Below are 9,072 nucleotides of genomic sequence, written 5' to 3' on the forward strand. Positions count from 1 at the left end.
AAAAGAAATGCAAGAATATTATGCAAAATACCAGAATCGCATTATGCATGGGGTAAAGAATATTTTGGAAATATATATTTTTTCCTGATTTTAGGTTTAGGCCACTAAAATATGGATAAAAATACATCCAAAAACAACCTAATACAAACGTGCAGGAATGAGAATGAGTTCAAATAATTATTTTGTTAACTATTTGACCGGGATAAAAGATAAATCAAAAATCAACTTGATTCGAAGTCCTGGTTAAGCTGGAATACGTGGTTATTTGTCCTTAATCCTTAGCTTAACTCCTTAGCACTACCATAAAAATTGGAAACAGTTATAGCGGAGGGGTATTTTTGTCTTTTCATTTTTTAAGGGTATATAAATACTTCTCTACTATTACTAACTGGGTTGAGGACGTGAATAATTTTTTGGCCTCTTGGGTTGAGAAGGATTAGTTTTAGCGTGGGGCTTTTGCTCATGCTTGGTAATGGGCTACCTATGTCCCGGATAGAGCTCTGCCTGGAGCAAATTTGTTGTATAAGCTAAAGATTGGGCATGAGTTAACAGATGTTGACGTCATAGATAGGATTTCAATGTAAGATTTGTATGTTTTGACCTCTATAACGTGTAATCTCTTAGCTTCGACTATGATTTTTTAAAGTTTTATGCTCTGTGATTGTAAGAATTTTTATGCTCTTGATTATTCGATTAATGAAATCTGAATGAATTTCTCTAAAAAAAAAAAATTGAATGATCTAAAACTATCAAAACATTATTGTCAATGTTCCCCTCCCCCTAGACTAGTAAAAAGATAAAAATGCCCCTATAGATTTCTCAATAAAACAAAAATACCCCTATAATTTTTTTTTAAAAAAAAAGGGAAAAAATTTTAATTTAAAAATAAGAATTTTTTTTTTTAAACGGAAAATTTTATTTTATTTTTTGTTTTACAAAACGAAAATTTTATTTTTTTTAAAAATGGAAACTTTTATTTAAAAAAAAATTATAAAAAAAAAAGAAAATTTTCAAGTTTTATAAAAAAATCAAAATTTTTTTATTTTTTTTTTCTTATAAAAAGGATTTTTTTTTTTTAATTTTTTTAATTTGGCCACCACTTGGATTTTTTTTGAAAATTTGGGGGAGACATTGTCAATTGGGTGGTAGTTTGAAGGGAATATGTGAACTTTCCTCTCTTTTTTTTTTTTTTTTTTAATTTTATTTTTAAGAAAAAGTATTGCAATGATCCTTAAGTAGTTAAGTATGACTTTTATCAAATTGTTGGTCATTAGTCGGCCTATTAGTGTTCCCAATCATAGACTAGTCATCAACCAATTAGTATGCTTAATCATCCCCTAAGCAATCAGCCCTTTAGTTAATGGCTCAGTCATTCTGCCAGTTTCGAGGTTCAAAGTGGCCCACTTAGTCCAAAATATTTTTTAGGGTGGCTAGCCACCTCCATTAGTTTCGGGAGTGACTAATTCATTTAAGAGCATCTCCAGCAGCTTAGTTAAAAGACTAATATTAACTATATTTAACTATTATTGCTCTTTTTTTAGCTCTAACAGAGTAGCTTGCCATTAGATAAAATAGCTACATTGCTACAGTGAATAGGAATTTTGAGTTATTCACTATAGCACACTAGATGAATAAAATATTGTTTATTTTGTCTTTATTTCACCTCTTTTCACCCAACATTTATTTTTTCTTCTGAACACCTCTCACATTTGCTACGTCTCTCTCGCAAACAAAAAATTTCTTTACACAATTTATCTCCCTCTCTCTCTCAAAATTTATTCACACAGTTAGATGAAAAAATTTATTTCATGGAAACACACGGATGAAAACAAATCAATTGCAATTGAATGAAAAATTTAATGCAAAAAAAAAATTATTGCATAGAAACACATGGATGGAAAAAAATCAATTGCAGTTGGATGAAAAAATTTATTTATTTTATTAATTTTAAAAATTAATACTTGCATGTGAGATGAATGTTCCTCGTATGTGTTTATTTTTGTTTTTATGAATGATTTTTATGTATGTGTTTGTTTTTCCCTTTAATTAAGTATTGACAATAATATAATAAAAAAAGAATAAAAAAGAATATTTTAAAATAAATAGAAAATAAAATAGAGAATCTGTAAAGAAATATACTTTTTCACTATGTAAGAATTGTAGCTTTCCCACACATATGGTGATTTTCATACCGCCCGTTCTTTATATATATATATATATATATATATATATACACACATCTACGGAAATATATCACCAATAAAATATATAGTTAATTATTACCCCTTAAGGTAAACAGTGCATATCTTAGTTTTGGTTGTTCTTCTTCCTTCTTTTATATATATATATAGCAGGCCCGCTATTTCACTATTAACCAGATGAATAGTTTGGCCAACTGCACCATGAACCCGTCCCCTAAGCGAACCAAATGGATTGCAAATGTCATATTTCTTAGATGACTGATTATCACATAATTGTTGCACTATTTGTTATATTTTTGAATGATTGTTTATCACATAGGTGGTATGTCTTATAAGCTAGTCATACATTTTTAGTGTTTACTCTCTGCAGCACATACGTTTTCCTTTTAACTATTTCTTCTGCCTATATATTCTCGTTACTGCCTTAACATTTTGGCATTCAAGCCTTCAATTTGGTCCTAGTCTAGTCTAATTCTATTTTATTAATCTCTCTCTTCTTTGTGAGAATGGATTGCAAGTCCTTGAGGAAATTTCTCTTTACGGAGGTCTTTTCCTTTTCTTTTTTTCTATTTTTTTTTTTTTTTGGCAAAAGATATGTTGATACTAGTTTTCTCTTCCTCTTCAACTCAATAATATAGGATCTTTTTGTTCAAAAATAATAATAATAGAGTTTTTGTATTAGAATATGAATTATACAATTAAATTTACATTTTTTTTTTTTTTTTTCTATCAAGGTCTTGAGTTTGAACTTTCACTTTGTCATTCATTCTAAAAGATAAAAGTTATTATCAAAATTTAATACTAATTACCTATACGGGTTATTGCAGGCAATTCTTAATGACCAGTTCACTAGACTGGAGGAATTGGACAAGGACGGAGATTCAAGCTTTGTTTATACAATGACTAATACTTATTTGGGCGGGTCGCTAAAACATATAGATGCCATTGAACAAGCATTGTGAGTGGCATACATAATATGAAATTGATTCTCATGTATTTTCCATTTTCATTAAACCTTTTTAATTTTTTTTAGGCTCATCAAATTTTGCTGTCTTATAAATAACAATAATAACTAAATTCCAAATTTAAAGTTGTGATTGGAGATAGTTATAATAACATCGGGCCCAACAGACAATAAACATGCAAGTACCGAATCTTATGGTAAAAAATAGACCCACAAACAAAAATGTTATTTCCAGTTTTCCCTTTCAAGAGATCCCACCGCCGGATCTTGAACTAAAAAACCCACCACCACCTCCTCAGCCCAACACCGCCGAAGGCCATCGCTCAAAGCCATCGTCTTTCAAGTGTAGTTTTGTGCCTTTTCTCTCGTTACTCTCTCTTTAGAAATGAATTTTGCTTTGACTATAGGTGGCGAAATTTCTCGTGGTCGGGATGTTTTTCTCTTCGGTGGTTTTGTAAAATAGAGATGGTTATTTTATCTTAAACCAAAAGCCCACAAAGCTTGATCACGTAAAGGCAAAGAAACATCCCCTTTTGACATTGTCATCATGAAGGAAAGAACTATTATATAAACAAAAAGGCCAAGAAAGAATTCTTTGGCATCAGTGACTTATTTGGCTGGCCGAGATGATGATACTATGAGCTCGTATATATTGCTAAGGGAGATAGACCAACGTTGCTGAGAATAGAGAATTGAGGTCAGAAACAGCAAGAGATCCACAACCCATTTCTATTAAACAACATACAAAGAATTGGGGTGGCGGAGGAGGTAGGGGATTTTTTTCTTATAGATTTTATGGGTCTCTTGAAAGGGAAAGTGAGTCTCTTTTGTTGTTCAGAGGTTTTCTTTTGTTCATAAGATTCGGTGTTTTCATGCTTATTGTATTTGATATTTTTAGCTTATATGTTACCTTCTTATTGAATGCCGTAAAAGAAGGATTTTCACCACATCCTGATTAAAAGTATTCTCTTATGTGTTTAATAGGAACGCAATCCCCCTCGATCAGGCTAAGGTTGATCAATGTCTTGAAAAATTCCAAGGCAGCAGCACCACGTAGGAATTTTTTTCTTTGTGCTGGGTACTTGCATGAAAAAATAACTCCAAAAAAAAAATCACTCTTCTTTTTAGTATTTTCTGTTTTCCTAATTTTCTAACTATTATTATGATTTCAATAATTATTGTTATTTACAGCTTTGGTGCTAATAAGGTGACTATTGAAGTCATTAAAATGCTGAATTGTTGCAAGAGAGGCGACATGGAAGGGTAATGTTACCCAACTTGAATTTTTTTTTTTTTAAGCCCTTAATTAATAATTTGGAATTCTAAATATAGTTTTATCTGCTTATATTTCAGTCCAAGATTTGTTTAACAACCTGAACATACTGCTGATACTGCTTATACTTTACATTAGTACTAATGCTAAAGCATTATAAGAAATTATTGACTTGTCCATGAATGTATAAACAGTTGTAAGGCTGAATTTCCAAGTCTGAAACAAGAGTGCGATACCCTGAAGAATAAAATGGAAGAGTATATGAAGGTCTATCTTTAAACTCTAGCTCTCTCATACACATGTATATGCAAATTAGTGGTGAAAAGGTGGTTACAATTAAAGGTTATTGGCTAAAACCACTAACTATAACCGCTTAGGTGGTTAGTAAAATCGGCTAATCGTTTAGGCCGTTAGCTGTTATTTAATAACACTCGGCTAACAACTTTTTAAAAGAAAAAAGAATTTTAAAATAAATAAATAAATAAAATGATGTCGTTTCTATGGTAACACCCTATTACATAGGACATCTTTTCTAGATTTTTATACTTTTTCTAATATATTCAAATACAAAAACGACATCATTTCATGTATTTTTATATAAATTTATAAGCGATTAATGCCCGCTATGTCAACCCTTACAAACACGAATAATGCTATAAGTCTTCTTAGAGTCATCCTAAATGTGATGTGGCTTTTAAAATTATCAATAGATTAAAAGTCAATAAATCACATCTCAAATTCAACGGTAATTTTAAAAGTCACATCACATTTGAAATGACTCTAAGAAAATTCTAGGAAGACTTTAGCATTACTCTACAAACACAGACAATTACTTTTAGTTTAAATAAATAAGTGATATGTTTGTTTTATGTTCATTTTGCAGTTGTTGATAAACAAGACAAGTCGGACTTGTCAGGCACTAGTGGCACCTAGTGAAAATGTGGTTAGCAAGAATAAGTAGTATTTGGTGGATTACATCAAAAACCAGGCGATCCGATCCGTGGACTAGTTATGTTAACTTTTTATTGTGATAATTGCTTCGAAACTAGTTTTCTCCAAATGTGATTTGTGAGGACTAGGTTTCTTGTCAAGGTTTTCTATAATAATGATTACCTATACCTAATAAAACCCTTTTATGCCTATGAACTTTAATTAATTTTCGTATTTTTAGCATTATATGAAATATTCTCCTTCTTTGTATGACTCTTAGTATTAGTATGCATGCGAACTTCAATTAATTTTCGTATTTTTAGCGTTATATGAAATATTCTCGTTCTTTGTATGACTCTTTTAGCATTAAGATTTGCCCAAGTGGTGAACACGTTGGAGTTATCAAATTTATCATAGCACGTTCTTATTTTAATTTAGGAAAAATTTCACTTTCGACCCCTGAACTATCACGTATGCGATTTGACATATTTCCTCCCCCCCGAACATAGAAACCTTTCAATTTGGACTCATAAACTTTCAATTTCAATCAATTTAAACCCCTGCGTCAAATTTTAAACGTTAAAAGTGATACAATGACTTTATACCCCTAACTTTTTTATAAAATTCCAAATTTACTCTTAATTTCAAATTCAAGATTTATATATATATATTAGGGTTTTTTTTTTTTTTTTGAATATATATACGGATATTTTTGTTTCATTAAAAAAATTTATGAGTATTTTTGTCTTTTTGTTTGCCTTAGAAGGAACATTGGCATTCTTTTGCTATTTTTTTGTGGGGGAACATCGACACAATTGACAATTTGGGCGGACATTGACAATGAAATTGTAGTTTGGAGGAAGTATATGTATTTTTCGATATATATATATATATATATATATAAAGGTATAAAAGAAGAAACTAAATTCTAAGAGGTTGCATTATATATATATATATATATATATATATATATATATATATATATATATCACCAATAAAATATATAGTTAATTATTACCCCTCAAGGTAAATATTCCTTTTATTTATTTATTTTTATATATTTTAGGTTCAGTAATATTAACCGATGATTAATTTTGTTAATCATTACCTATCTCAAAAGCTTAAACTTAATTTGAAAAGTTAAATTTAATTATTTAATCAATACTTTAATAAGCAAACTATATCATTAACTCATCCCCTAAGCCCACTGACTCAATGAAACACATGTTTTTTTAAGACGGACATGCCTTGGCTCAAAATGAGTGGGGACTAAATTTTATTTCATTTTTTTGGACATTTGGGGGCTAATTTTATTTTATAATCACACAAAAATCATGATCTATAAACATAAAATATAGTTATTTCTTTTTCATTTGTTTCATGATCGATGAAGAAGACAAAGAGATAATATTGTACATTATCTGAAGCATATTAACCAGCTGGGTACTTAAAATAAGATGATACTTAGTTATTTACTATTTCACCATATGTCATATTTCTTATATGACTGCATATTACATAATTGTTGTGTTATATTTTTGAATGATTCTTTATCACATAGTCGATATGTCCTATATATCTATAGCTAGTCATACATTTTTAATGTTTACTATGATTATATATTTTCCTCACTGCCTTCCCCTTTTGACATTCAAGCCTTCAATTTGGTGCTAGTCTAGTTCTATTGTATTAGTCACTCTATTCTTTGAGATAGCAAGTCATCGGATAGCAATTCATTGGAAGAACAGATTTCCACCATGAGGAAATCTATTTTTTTTTTCCAAATGAAACATTGATACTAGTTTTCCCTTCCTCTTCAATGATATAGGCTTTTTGTGTTATAATATAAATTAAAAGATTAAATTTACATTTTCCTATCAAGATCATGAGTTCGAATTTTGACTCCGTTATTCACTCTTAATTTTAATTTAATATTTCATGTATTGAGGCTTACTTATTTTAGAATATAAATTAAACGATTAAATTTATCTCTTTAAATTTTTGTTCATCTTCTTCTACGTCCTTGTGACTAGATAGGAAAGTAATTAAACTTTTTCTAAATTTTTTGGCTACATTGTTTGGTCTAAATACTCCTTACAATCTGAGTACCTGTTCTGCACGGAATATATACATGCAACACTAGTTTTTCTGTCACTTTTTCCTTTTCATTTCCTTACCCTTTTGTTTTCCTATAATTATTTGTTCTGGGTGTTTAAGGACCGAATTAATTCACGAAAATCATTAGCCATTTAGACAACTCTCTTTGTCCTAGAAGCTTAGTCCATGCAAAAATCTTTGTGGGAAATTAAAACTCGAATATTTAGAGTTGAGTTTTTTCAATTAAAAATAAAAAATTAGCAGGATTTCAATTTAAGCCTGCTTGATCCATCTTATGACTGGATATAGAGCTTGAGTTATGCCTTTCCCTTCTCCATATATGCAAAAGCATCATAATCAAATTGTCTTCATTTAAAGAAAGTAGTGAGATCTGAAAGATAAAAGTTATTATCGAAATATAATACTAATTACCCATGTGGGTTATTGTAGGAAATCCCTACATTGGAGATGATGGAAGATGACAACGACCCAAACTTTGTTGATACAGGTGCTAGTACTTATTTGAGTCAGACACCACTTGATATATATGCCATTGAACAAATATTGTGAGTGGCATAATATGAAATTGGCTCTCATTTTTTTTCCATTTTAATTAAACCTTATCAATTTTTTATTTTTTATGCTCATCAAATTTTGCTATGTCTTACAAATAACAATAACAATAATACTTATAATAACATTAATTTGGCTTTATTTCGGTACGCGATCCCATCGATCCTGCTAGAGTGGATACATATCTTATAAAATTGAAAGGAGCGAGCATCAGATTTTTTTTTTTTGGTGTTGGGTACTTGCATGAAAAAATAACTCCCTAAAAAAAGGAATTTCTCTACCGAGCTTGCATTCAATATTAATATTTCTCATCCAATAATCTTCAAAAATTAGACATGGTGAGTTCAAAAGCTCAACATCCTAACAAATAACATTAATTGAAGCAATTTTTTTTTTTACATAAATTGAAGCAATTGTGAACAAATAATCACTTTCTTTTTAGTATTTTCTATTTTCTTAATTTTTCTCACTAGTATTATGATTTCACTTATCATTGTTATTTGCAGCTTTGTTACTAATAAGATGACTATTGAAGTCATTAAAATGATTGATTGTTTTAGGAGAGACGACATGGAAGGGTAATGTTACCAACTTGAATATTTTTTCAACCCTTAATAATTTTGAATTCCAAATATTGTTTTATCTGCTTATATTTCTCTTTGAGATTTGTTTAACAACCTGAATGATACTGTTGATTTCTTTAGCAATATTGCTTATAGTTTATGAGTACTAATGCTAAACCAGTAAACCATTATAAGAAATTATTTACTTGTCCATATGAATATATAAATAGTTGTAGGGCTGGACTCCCAATTCCGAAACAAGAATTTGATACTCTGAAGAATAAACTAGGAGCATATTTGAGGGTCTGTCTCTAATCTCTCTCTTAGACACATATACAAGCACACATACAATCGATTAATTAATGTATAGTAGCAGGTATAATTAAGTGATATGTTTGTTATCCGTTCATTTTGTAGTTGTTGCGACAAAACAAGCCCAGCACGTCATCTTGTGGCGCCAACTATTGAAGA

The sequence above is a fragment of the Corylus avellana genome, chromosome ca11 (genome assembly GCF_901000735.1).
Source record: "Corylus avellana chromosome ca11, CavTom2PMs-1.0".
Lineage (NCBI taxonomy): Eukaryota > Viridiplantae > Streptophyta > Magnoliopsida > Fagales > Betulaceae > Corylus > Corylus avellana.